Source organism: Oncorhynchus gorbuscha, linkage group LG25 (assembly GCF_021184085.1).
Source record: "Oncorhynchus gorbuscha isolate QuinsamMale2020 ecotype Even-year linkage group LG25, OgorEven_v1.0, whole genome shotgun sequence".
NCBI lineage: Eukaryota > Metazoa > Chordata > Actinopteri > Salmoniformes > Salmonidae > Oncorhynchus > Oncorhynchus gorbuscha.
The window spans coordinates 47,415,203-47,428,353 of NC_060197.1; the positions used below are offsets into that span (position 1 = coordinate 47,415,203).

The window sequence follows — 13,151 nt, forward strand, 5'->3', positions numbered from 1 at the left end:
GTACTGCAGTGCATCTCCTCCTCACTGCACCAGATTTGCCGGTTCTTGCTGTGAGATGTTACTCCACTGTTCCACCAAGGCACCTGCAAGTTCCCGGACATTTCTGGGGGGAATGGCCCTAGCCCTCACCTTCCGATCCAATGGGATCAATGGGATTGAGATACGGGCTCTTCGCTGGCCATGGCAGAACACTGACATTCCTGTCTTGCAGGAAATCACGCACAGAACAAGCAGTATGGCTGGTGACATTGTCATGCTGGAGGGTCATGTCAGGATGAGCCTGCAGGAAGGGTACCACATGAGGGAGGAGGAGGTCTTCCCTGTAACGCACAGCATTGAGATTGCCTGCAATGACAACAAGCTCAGTCTGATGATGCTGTGACACACCGCCCCAGACCATGATGGACCCTCCATCTCCAAATCGATCCCGCTCCAGAGTACAGGCCTCGGTGTAACGCTCATTCCTTTGACGATAAACGTGAATCCGACCATCACCCCTGGTGAGACAAAACCGCGACTCGCCAGTGAAGAGCACTTTTTGCCAGTCCTGTCTGGTGCAGCGACGGTGGGTTTGTGTCCATAGGCGACGTTGTTGCCGGTGATGTCTGGTGAGGACCTGCCTTACAACAGGCCTACAAGGCCTCAGTCCAGCCTCTCTCAGCCTATTGAGGACCTGCCTTACAACAGGCCTACCAGCCCTCAGTCCAGCCTCTCTCAGCCTATTGAGGACCTGCCTTACAACAAGCCTACAAGCCCTCAGTCCAGCCTCTCTCAGCATATTGAGGACCTGCCTTACAACAAGCCTACAAGCCCTTAGTCCAGCCTCTCTCAGCCTATTGCAGACAGTCTGAGCACTGATGGAGGGATTCTGCATTCCTGGTGTAACTCAGGCAGTTGTTGTTGCCATCCTGATCCTGTCCCGCAGGTGTGTGTGATGTACCGATCCTGTGCAGGTGTTATTACACGTGGTCTGCCACTGCGAGGACGATCAGCTGTCCGTTGTCTCCCTGTAGTGCTGTCTTAGGCGTCTCACAGTACGGACATTGCAATTTATTGCCCTGGCCACATCTGCAGGCCTCATGCCTCCTTGCAGCATGCCTAAGGCACATTCACGCAGATGAGCAGGGACACTGGGCATCTTTATTTTGGTGTTTTTCAGAGTCAGTAGAAAGGCCTCTTTAGTGTCCTAAGTTTTCATAACTGTGACATTAATTGCCTACCGTCTGTAAGCTGTTCGTGTCTTAACGACCGTTCCACAGGTGCATGTTCATTAATTGTTTATGGTTCGTTGAACAAGCATGGGAAACAGTGTTCAAACCCTTTACAATGAAGATCTGTGAAGTTATTTGGATTTTTTAATGAATTATCTTTGAAAGACAGGGTCCTGAAAAAGGGACGTTTATTAACATAGTAGGATATAGCACCTACTTCTGTATGGCACCTTACTGTTTCGCAAACACTGTTTATACTGTAACTAGTGTACACACACACACACACACACCTGCGTGCACTGTAGGTAAAAATACACAGTCAGTCTGTGACCAGAGAGTACATCGTGACATAACACTAAAGCTTAAACAGGCTCTTTTCCTGACCCCTGACCTCAGGTTGCCATGACAGGTCTCTCATACGTCACACCTATTGTCTGAGTAGAGTGTAGTTACTCCTAGATGCTGATTGTTTGCTGTTTGGGGTTTTAGGCTGGGTTTCTGTACAGCACTTTGAGATATCAGCTGATGTACGAAGGGCTATATAAATAAATTTGATTTGATTTGATTTGATCTTGCATTTACCCCACCAATGGTTAAGATTGTGATGTTGGGGACGCTGATCCTAAATCTGTGCCTAGGCAAATCTTTGTTTTTATTTACAGAATGGGTGTAACAGAGTTTAGGAGACTCCGACAACATGGCTCTGGGGTGAAGTTTGCCCCTTAGTACAGATCTAGGAACAGTTTCCCCTCCCCCAATCTTAACCCTCAACCATTAGTGAGGGTAATCTAAAACAGACCCAAGATCAGCATTTATATATAATTATTCGTATTTCTTTAAAAAAAAACTTTTATTTAACTAGGCAAGACAGTTAAGAAGAAATTATTAGTTAAAATGATGGGCTACTCTGGGCCAATTTTACACCGCCCTATGGGACTCCCAACCACGGCAGTTGTGATACAGCCTGGAATCGAACCAGGGTCTGTAGTGATGCCTCTAGCACTGAGATGCAGTGCCTCAGACCGCTGCGCCACTCGGGAGCGTCTAGCTGCTACGTCACACCTGTTTCAGCTAGACTCCTCAACCTGTAAGTCGATTCGCCGCTAATAAAAACTAAAGAGAGAAAAGGACATTTAGGATGATCTCTCGCTCTTTCTGTTTACTGTTGAGGGACTATGAGTTGATATACCGCATTGTCCTCCACGATACAAATACTGTAGAAATCATGAAAACATGAATAAAGTATGAAAATAAATATCATAAGCCACTATTTTAACTCTCCTCTCCCCAAATCACTGTTCACACAATAGAAACATTTACATACAGAAATACTTAAGCGTCATAAATCTTACCTCTATTGACACATTACACAGTTTTGGATGAATAAATCTATCCCACGGAATTTGCGCGCTCTCTCTCTCTCTCTCTCTCTCTCTCTCTTTCAAACTGTTCAATGTCTTTGCAAACAATCAAAGTAATAAAGTGCTACCGAACAAATACGTTCATTATCTAATAGCTGTTTACTCGAATGAAAATCCTGTATTCCCGAACAGTTGATAGAACGAAAAAGCCGTTATGATATTGTGACAGTCGGTCAGGTCAGTTCGCTGCTGTCGGTACGCGGCTTGAGCTGTCAGAGAAAGGTGACGCTCTAGACACGCCCCCTCGGTCCGGGACAGAGATTCAACAATCCGACCACACAAACACTTTTTAGAAAATGGACAAAAACATGCTAAAACGGGTCAATTTGATCTTTACGAAAACTATTGTATTTTGTTTAGAGGTTTCAATAGGACTAATCTTTTTCACTTTCCTATCCAATGAAATCACTTCAATGCACATTTGTGTTTTATTCTAGGGTTATATGTCATGTTTACTGTTCATTTTTATTGTTTATTTCACTTTTGTATATTATCTACCTCACTTGCTTCGGCAATGTCAACACATGTTTCCCATGTCAATAAAGCCCTTGAATTGAATCGGTCCTGTTCCACTGCTTAGACGTTGCATGCAAGCGTGTCACATCATCGACTGTGTCAACATCTATCAGATTGCTATAACAGTAAGCGGTTAGTTGGTAAAACACCCATCCAGGCCGTTTTAAGATCCGGCAACGTCTAAGCAGTGGAATCTGACCTATAAGTCTACGTTGACAGGATGTCATGTAGCCTCTACTAAGTCCCCAACAGCCGGATGTTCCGGTTTTCAGGGGAACTGGAAAGAGAGCCTGTCACGCTAGTTCCGCTTTTGCTGGACGTTATAATGAAGCGACACCCCATTTTACTCATCGACATTTGCAGTATTGGTTGAACAGTGCAGAAGAGAACCTCGACGATAGTTTTTTTTCTCTCCTTGTCAAAACCAACGATGTAAACCCTGGATAGCTGATGCTGTGTATGAGAGGCGTCGAAGCCACCTGTCGGCCATATTGGTACTCCTCAGTAGGAGCATCCTTCATAGGAATGGATGGAATTCTACATTTATTCCAATTAAATGTTTCGAGGATACATGTCATTTTATTTAAGATGTGTTTGTTTATTAAGGTGACAGTAACATTAGTACAAAAAAAAGTGCTTTAAGGAAAATGTTTTTATATAAATTATTTCATATTTTTATTTGTATGTTTAGCTCACATAATTGTATGTATTTATTTAACCTTTATTTAACCAGGAAGGGCTCATTGAGATTTAAAATCTCTTTTTCAAGAGCGTCCTGGCCAAGATAGGCAGCACCAAGTCATTACAAAAATTACAGACAAACAACAAGAAAAACTACAAGTAATCTAGTAAAAACCATAGAATTCACAAGAGTATAAAACAGCAAATTAAAAACAGCAAATTAAAAACATTGACAGGTCAGGGAATCAGTCTCAAGATCCTTCATCAGTGATTTAAAGTTCTTCCAGTTTAAAAGTATTTTGTAAAGCGTTCCAAGACGATGGCGCATAGTACATAAAAGCCCGTTTACCAAATTCAGTTCGGACATTTGGAACAGTTAGCAGGATAAAGTCCAGTGAACGAAGAGACGACCCACCACATCTATGAACAATAAAAATGCCCAAATAAAAAGGTAGTAAACTTTGTAAGCTTTGTAAATAAAAGTATACCAGTGACTGAGCCTACGAGCGACTAGAGGAGGCCAGCCAACCCTGGTATACAAAAGTGCAGTGGTGCGTAAGGGTTTTGCAGTTTAAAATAAATCTCAAAGTGCCTTGGTAAAGGGTGTCAAGTGATCTCAAACACTGAGCGGAAGCATTCATATATAAAATATCCCCATAGTCTAGTAAAGGCATAAATGTAGCTGAGACTAGCCTCCTTCTGGCTTCAAAACAAAAACAGGCCTTCCTGAAATAAAATTCCAATTTCAGCCTCAATTTTTTTGTAAGTTGTTGAATATGCAATTTAAAAGAAAGGCCGTCATCAATTACAGTTACAACCTCCGTCTCCTTGCCCTGACAGGTAGTAATAGGTGAAAGGTTCAGAGGTCTATTTCTCGCTTTAGAAAACACCATTAGTTTAGTTTTGTCAGTATCAGTATCGAGGATAAGCTTCAATTGACACAAGGTATGTTGAACAGTATAAAAAGCAGTTTGCATGTTCTGGAAAGCTTTTGTAAGAGAAGAGGCACAACAGTAAATAACAGTATCAACATAAAAATTAAGTTGTGCATTTTGGACATTTGTCTAAATCATTTATATAAATAGTGAAGAAGAGAGGACCAAGTACAGAGCCTTGGGGCACACCATTCAAGACAGACAATTTAACAGACATAAGCCCATCAAATTGAGTGCACTGAGTTCTATCAGACAGATAGTTAGCAAACCATGCAACTGCATGCTCCTAAAGACCTACACTCGACAATCTCTGCCTTAGTGTAGCATAATCAACTGTATCAAAAGCCTTAGAGAGATCAATAAAAAGTGAGACACAGTGCTGTTTTTTTGTCCAGTGATATCACTTAAAACCTTAATGGCTGCTGTAATTGTGCTATAATATAATTTAAAATTATTTAACCTTTATTTAACTAGGCAAGTCAGTTAAGAACAAACCCTTATTTACAATGACGGCCTACCCCGGCCTAACCCTAACCCAGATGATGCTGGGCCAATTGTGCACCGCCCTATGGTCACGGCCGGTTGTGATACAGCCTAGAATTGAACCGGGGTCTGTAGTGATGCCTTTAGCCCTAAGATGTGGTGTCTTAGACCGCTGCGCCACTCGGGAGTCCGAATTAAAGTGTCCGTAATAGAATAAACGTGTTAAAATTAATGTAGACATTATGTAAATGCTCTTCTATAGCTACCTAAATCTGTTTTACAATTGAGGAGGAGGAGGACCAAGATGGCTGCCAGGTACATCAATACAGGAGTACCAAGATGGCTGCTAGGTTTATCAATACAGGAGTACCAAGACGGCTGTGTGGTGGCTTCAATACAGGAATACCAAGATGGCTGTGTGGTGGCTTCAATACAGGAATACCAAGATGGCTGTGTGGTGGCTTCAATACAGGAATACCAAGATGGCTGTGTGGTGGCTTCAATACAGGAATACCAAGATGGCTGTGTGGTGGCTTCAATACAGGAATACCAAGATGGCTGTGTGGTGGCTTCAATACAGGAATACCAAGATGGCTGTGTGGTGGCTTCAATACAGGAATACCAAGATGGCTGTGTGGTGGCTTCAATACAGGAATACCAAGATGGCTGTGTGGTGGCTTCAATACAGGAATACCAAGATGGCTGCCAGGTACATCAATACAGGAGTACCAAGATGGCTGTGTGGTGGCTTCAATACAGGAATACCAAGATGGATGTGTGGTGGCTTCAATACAGGAATACCAAGATGGCTGTGTGGTGGCTTCAATCCAGGAATACCAAGATGGCTGTGTGGTGGCTTCAATCCAGGAATACCAAGATGGCTGTGTGGTGGCTTCAATACAGGAATACCAAGATGGCTGCCAGGTACATCAATACAGGAATACCAAGATGGCTGTGTGGTGGCTTCAATACAGGAATACCAAGATGGCTGCCAGGTACATCAATACAGGAATACCAAGATGGCTGTGTGGTGGCTTCAATACAGCGCCCCCTGTCAGTCATCCAGGGTTTATACACATCATTGGTGAAGACCAGTGTGTAGAGGATCTAGTTTCAGGTGTTTATTTTTCGCCTGCTTCATAGGTTAGGTGGCGTGCGGCCTTGAATGGACGGACAGCTCCTGCTTTACCGTGGCCTTTGTTGTCAGTTAAAGCCATAACCACCTGTTCGTTTCATAGACCCCGAGACAGCTGCCGTGTCTCCTCCGACTGATTTAGCATTAAAACAAGTCTACAGGAAACACAAGAATGGCTCACCAAGAAAAACTTCCAATATGACTAATTCGAGTATGAAAAGTAGTTACACCACTCACCAAAAACAATTAAAGGCAGAGATTTATTTCTTTATTGCTTATTTTAATCCACTGTACAGGATGCAGACAGGTGACTGGCGCCTCGACATAAAGCCAGAGTGACCTGACCATTTAGTTACTTACTTCCTCTTTATAGCCTAGTGGCCCATTGAGACACAACAATATAATACAATTATAATTATATGTTTCAAGGTAAGTGGTCAATTATAGCACAGAATAACAAGAGAAATAGAGTGTCTGGTTAATCAACAGGCCAGGTTTAGCACTTTAGGATCCACAGTGTCTCAAAGGAGTACAGTCAGAATGCCTTGTTTGTTTTAGTTTAGGGGACGATGTCACTTCCTCTTGGTGAAACGTGGACGTGTTCTATGACAACAAAGAGCAGGAAGTAAAATGAGCCACGTTTGGCTTCGATGCTGTGGCACGGAATAACATAGTCTGTGCTTTTATTTTGAATAGAGGTATTGTTCTACTCCTGTAGTAGAGGCAGTCTTGTTCTACTCCTGTAGTAGAGGCAGTCTTGTTCTGCTCCTGTAGTTTGACCAGTAGAGGCAGTCTTGTTCTGCTCCTGTAGTTTGACCAGTAGAGGCAGTCTTGTTCTGCTCCTGTAGTTTGACTAGTAGAGGCAGCCTTGTTCTACTCCTGTAGTTTGACTAGTAGAGGCAGTCTTGTTCTACTCCTGTAGTAGAGGCAGCCTTGTTCTGCTCCTGTAGTTTGACCAGTAGAGGCAGTCTTGTTCTGCTCCTGTAGTTTGACTAGTAGAGGCAGCCTTGTTCTACTCCTGTAGTAGAGGCAGCCTTGTTCTACTCCTGTAGTTTGACTGGTAGAGGCAGCCTTGTTCTGCTCCTGTAGTAGAGGCAGCCTTGTTCTGCTCCTGTAGTTTGACCAGTAAAGGCAGTCTTGTTCTACTCCTGTAGTAGAGGCAGCCTTGTTCTGCTACTGTAGTTTGACCAGTAGAGGCAGCCTTGTTCTGCTCCTGTAGTTTGACTAGTAGAGGCAGTCTTGTTCTACTCCTGTAGTAGAGGCAGCTTTGTTCTGCTCCTGTAGTTTGACTAGTAGAGGCAGTCTTGTTCTACTCCTGTAGTTTGACTAGTAAAGGCAGCCTTGTTCTGCTCCTGTAGTAGAGGCAGTCTTGTTCTGCTCCTGTAGTTTGACCAGTAGAGGCAGTTTTGTTCTACTCCTGTAGTAGAGGCAGCTTTGTTCTGCTCCTGTAGTTTGACTAGTAGAGGCAGTCTTGTTCTACTCCTGTAGTTTGACTAGTAAAGGCAGCCTTGTTCTGCTCCTGTAGTAGAGGCAGTCTTGTTCTGCTCCTGTAGTTTGACTAGTAGAGGCAGTCTTGTTCTACTCCTGTAGTAGAGGCAGCCTTGTTCTGCTCCTGTAGTTTGACCAGTAGAGGCAGTCTTGTTCTGCTCCTGTAGTTTGACTAGTAGAGGCAGCCTTGTTCTACTCCTGTAGTAGAGGCAGCCTTGTTCTACTCCTGTAGTTTGACTGGTAGAGGCAGCCTTGTTCTGCTCCTGTAGTAGAGGCAGCCTTGTTCTGCTCCTGTAGTTTGACCAGTAAAGGCAGTCTTGTTCTACTCCTGTAGTAGAGGCAGCCTTGTTCTGCTACTGTAGTTTGACCAGTAGAGGCAGTCTTGTTCTGCTCCTGTAGTTTGACTAGTAGAGGCAGCCTTGTTCTACTCCTGTAGTTTGACCAGTAGAGGCAGCCTTGTTCTGCTCCTGTAGTTTGACTAGTAGAGGCAGTCTTGTTCTACTCCTGTAGTAGAGGCAGCTTTGTTCTGCTCCTGTAGTTTGACTAGTAGAGGCAGTCTTGTTCTACTCCTGTAGTTTGACTAGTAAAGGCAGCCTTGTTCTGCTCCTGTAGTAGAGGCAGTCTTGTTCTGCTCCTGTAGTTTGACCAGTAGAGGCAGTTTTGTTCTGCTCCTGTAGTTTGACTAGTAGAGGCAGTCTTGTTCTGCTCCTGAAGTAGAGGCAGTCTTGTTCTGCTCCTGTAGTTTGACTAGTAGAGGCAGTCTTGTTCTACTCCTGTAGTAGAGGCAGCCTTGTTCTGCTCCTGTAGTTTGACTAGTAGAGGCAGTCTTGTTCTACTCCTGTAGTTTGACTAGTAGAGGCAGTCTTGTTCTGCTCCTGTAGTAGAGGCAGTCTTGTTCTGCTCCTGTAGTAGAGGCAGTCTTGTTCTGCTCCTGTAGTTTGACTAGTAGAGGCAGCCCTGTTCTACTCCTGTAGTTTGACTAGTAGAGGCAGCCTTGTTCTGCTCCTGTAGTTTGACCAGTAGAGGCAGTTTTGTTCTGCTCCTGTAGTTTGACTAGTAGAGGCAGTCTTGTTCTGCTCCTGTAGTAGAGGCAGCCTTGTTCTGCTCCTGTAGTTTGACCAGTAGAGGCAGTTTTGTTCTGCTCCTGTAGTTTGACCAGTAGAGGCAGTCTTGTTCTGTTCCTGTAGTTTGAATAGTAGAGGCAGCCTTGTTCTGCTCCTGTAGTTTGACCAGTAGAGGCAGCCTTGTTCTGCTCCTGTAGTTTGACTAGTAGAGGCAGTCTTGTTCTTCTCCTGTAGTAGAGGCAGTCTTCTTCTGCTCCTGTAGTAGAGGCAGGCTTGTTCTGCTTCTGTAGTAGAGGCAGCCTTGTTCTGCTCCTGTAGTTTGACCAGTAGAGGCAGTTTTGTTCTGCTCCTGTAGTTTGACTAGTAGAGGCAGTCTTGTTCTGCTCCTGTAGTAGAGGCAGTCTTGTTCTGCTCCTGTAGTTTGACTAGTAGAGGCAGTCTTGTTCTACTCCTGTAGTAGAGGCAGCCTTGTTCTGCTCCTGTAGTTTGACTAGTAGAGGCAGTCTTGTTCTACTCCTGTAGTTTGACTAGTAAAGGCAGCCTTGTTCTGCTCCTGTAGTAGAGGCAGTCTTGTTCTGCTCCTGTAGTAGAGGCAGTCTTGTTCTGCTCCTGTAGTTTGACTAGTAGAGGCAGCCCTGTTCTACTCCTGTAGTTTGACTAGTAGAGGCAGCCTTGTTCTGCTCCTGTAGTTTGACCAGTAGAGGCAGTTTTGTTCTGCTCCTGTAGTTTGACTAGTAGAGGCAGTCTTGTTCTGCTCCTGTAGTAGAGGCAGCCTTGTTCTGCTCCTGTAGTTTGACCAGTAGAGGCAGTTTTGTTCTGCTCCTGTAGTTTGACCAGTAGAGGCAGTCTTGTTCTGTTCCTGTAGTTTGACTAGTAGAGGCAGCCTTGTTCTGCTCCTGTAGTTTGACCAGTAGAGGCAGCCTTGTTCTGCTCCTGTAGTTTGACTAGTAGAGGCAGTCTTGTTCTTCTCCTGTAGTAGAGGCAGTCTTCTTCTGCTCCTGTAGTAGAGGCAGCCTTGTTCTGCTCCTGTAGTTTGACCAGTAGAGGCAGCCTTGTTATGTTCCTGTAGTTTGACTAGTAGAGGAAGTCTTGTTCTGCTCCTGTAGTTTGACCAGTAGAGGCAGCCTTGTTCTGTTCCTGTAGTTTGACCAGTAGAGGCAGTCTTGTTCTGCTCCTGTAGTTTGACCAGTAGAGGCAGTCTTGTTCTACTCCTGTAGTTTGACCAGTAGAGGCAGTCTTGTTCTACTCCTGTAGTTTGACTAGTAGAGGCAGTCTTGTTCTGCTCCTGTAGTTTGACCAGTAGAGGCAGTCTTGTTCTGTTCCTGTAGTTTGACTAGTAGAGGCAGTCTTGTTCTGTTCCTGTAGTTTGACTAGTAGAGGCAGTCTTGTTCTGTTCCTGTAGTTTGACTAGTAGAGGCAGTCTTGTTCTGTTCCTGTAGTTTGACTAGTAGAGGCAGTCTTGTTCTACTCCTGTAGTAGAGGCAGCTTTGTTCTGCTCCTGTAGTTTGACTAGTAGAGGCAGTCTTGTTCTGCTCCTGTAGTTTGACTAGTAGAGGCAGTCTTCTTCTGCTCCTGTAGTTTGACTAGTAGAGGCAGTCTTGTTCTGTTCCTGTAGTTTGACTAGTAGAGGCAGTCTTGTTCTGCTCCTGTAGTTTGACCAGTAGAGGCAGTCTTCTTCTGCTCCTGTAGTTTGACTAGTAGAGGCAGTCTTGTTCTGTTCCTGTAGTTTGACTAGTAGAGGCAGTCTTGTTCTACTCCTGTAGTAGAGGCAGCTTTGTTCTGCTCCTGTAGTTTGACTAGTAGAGGCAGTCTTGTTCTGTTCCTGTAGTTTGACTAGTAGAGGCAGTCTTGTTCTGTTCCTGTAGTTTGACTAGTAGAGGCAGTCTTGTTCTACTCCTGTAGTAGAGGCAGCTTTGTTCTGCTCCTGTAGTTTGACCAGTAGAGGCAGTCTTGTTCTACTCCTGTAGTAGAGGCAGCCTTGTTCTGCTCCTGTAGTTTGACAAGTAGAGGCAGTCTTGTTCTGCTCCTGTAGTTTGACTAGTAGAGGCAGCCTTGTTCTGCTCCTGTAGTTTGACTAGTAGAGGCAGTCTTGTTCTACTACTGTAGTAGAGGCAGCTTTGTTCTGCTCCTGTAGTTTGACTAGTAGAGGCAGTCTTGTTCTACTCCTGTAGTTTGACTAGTAAAGGCAGCCCTGTTCTACTCCTGTAGTTTGACTAGTAGAGGCAGGCTTGTTCTGCTCCTGTAGTAGAGGCAGCCTTGTTCTGCTCCTGTAGTAGAGGCAGTCTTGTTCTGCTCCTGTAGTAGAGGCAGTCTTGTTCTGCTCCTGTAGTTTGACTAGTAGAGGCAGCCCTGTTCTACTCCTGTAGTTTGACTAGTAGAGGCAGGCTTGTTCTGCTCCTGTAGTAGAGGCAGCCTTGTTCTGCTCCTGTAGTTTGACCAGTAGAGGCAGTTTTGTTCTGCTCCTGTAGTTTGACTAGTAGAGGCAGTCTTGTTCTGCTCCTGTAGTAGAGGCAGTCTTGTTCTGCTCCTGTAGTTTGACTAGTAGAGGCAGTCTTGTTCTACTTCTGTAGTAGAGGCAGCCTTGTTCTGCTCCTGTAGTTTGACTAGTAGAGGCAGTCTTGTTCTACTCCTGTAGTTTGACTAGTAAAGGCAGCCTTGTTCTGCTCCTGTAGTAGAGGCAGTCTTGTTCTGCTCCTGTAGTAGAGGCAGTCTTGTTCTGCTCCTGTAGTTTGACTAGTAGAGGCAGCCCTGTTCTACTCCTGTAGTTTGACTAGTAGAGGCAGTCTTGTTCTGCTCCTGTAGTAGAGGCAGCCTTGTTCTGCTCCTGTAGTTTGACCAGTAGAGGCAGTTTTGTTCTGCTCCTGTAGTTTGACTAGTAGAGGCAGTCTTGTTCTGCTCCTGTAGTAGAGGCAGCCTTGTTCTGCTCCTGTAGTTTGACCAGTAGAGGCAGTTTTGTTCTGCTCCTGTAGTTTGACCAGTAGAGGCAGTCTTGTTCTGTTCCTGTAGTTTGACTAGTAGAGGCAGCCTTGTTCTGCTCCTGTAGTTTGACCAGTAGAGGCAGCCTTGTTCTGCTCCTGTAGTTTGACTAGTAGAGGCAGTCTTGTTCTTCTCCTGTAGTAGAGGCAGTCTTCTTCTGCTCCTGTAGTAGAGGCAGCCTTGTTCTGCTCCTGTAGTTTGACCAGTAGAGGCAGCCTTGTTCTGTTCCTGTAGTTTGACTAGTAGAGGAAGTCTTGTTCTGCTCCTGTAGTTTGACCAGTAGAGGCAGCCTTGTTCTGTTCCTGTAGTTTGACCAGTAGAGGCAGTCTTGTTCTGCTCCTGTAGTTTGACCAGTAGAGGCAGTCTTGTTCTACTCCTGTAGTTTGACTAGCAGATGCAGTCTTGTTCTGCTCCTGTAATTTGACCAGTAGAGGCAGTCTTGTTCTACTCCTGTAGTTTGACTAGTAGAGGCAGTCTTGTTTTGTTCCTGTAGTTTGACCAGTAGAGGCAGTCTTGTTCTGTTCCTGTAGTTTGACTAGTAGAGGCAGTCTTGTTCTGCTCCTGTAGTTTGACCAGTAGAGGCAGTCTTGTTCTGTTCCTGTAGTTTGACTAGTAGAGGCAGTCTTGTTCTGCTCCTGTAGTTTGACTAGTAGAGACAGTCTTGTTCTGCTCCTGTAGTTTGACTAGTAGAGGCAGTCTTGTTCTGTTCCTGTAGTTTGACTAGTAGAGGCAGTCTTGTTCTGTTCCTGTAGTTTGACTAGTAGAGGCAGTCTTGTTCTGTTCCTGTAGTTTGACTAGTAGAGGCAGTCTTGTTCTGCTCCTGTAGTTTGACTAGTAGAGGCAGTCTTGTTCTGTTCCTGTAGTTTGACTAGTAGAGGCAGTCTTGTTCTGTTCCTGTAGTTTGACCAGTAGAGGCAGTCTTGTTCTGTTCCTGTAGTTTGACCAGTAGAGGCAGACTTGTTCTGTTCCTGTAGTTTGACTAGTAGAGGCAGTCTTGTTCTACTCCTGTAGTAGAGGCAGCTTTGTTCTGCTCCTGTAGTTTGACTAGTAGAGGCAGTCTTGTTCTGTTCCTGTAGTTTGACTAGTAGAGGCAGTCTTGTTCTGTTCCTGTAGTTTGACTAGTAGAGGCAGCCCTGTTCTACTCCTGTAGTTTGACTAGTAGAGGCAGGCTTGTTCTGCTCCTGTAGTAGAGGCAGCCTTGTTCTGCTCCTGTAGTTTGACCAGTAGAGGCAGTTTTGTTC

The 13,151-nt window shown here is 44.8% G+C and overlaps 1 protein-coding gene across 1 annotated transcript in view; it reads right to left on the bottom strand.

Moving 5' to 3' along the window:
- Positions 1-2,828, bottom strand: part of LOC124013879 (FHF complex subunit HOOK interacting protein 1A-like) — a 38,461-nt gene extending 35,633 nt beyond the window's left edge. The window contains 1 exon segment of the mRNA XM_046328430.1: positions 2,564-2,828. The gene's annotated coding sequence lies outside the window, so the exon portion shown is untranslated.
- Between the last annotated feature and the right edge of the window lie 10,323 nt (positions 2,829-13,151).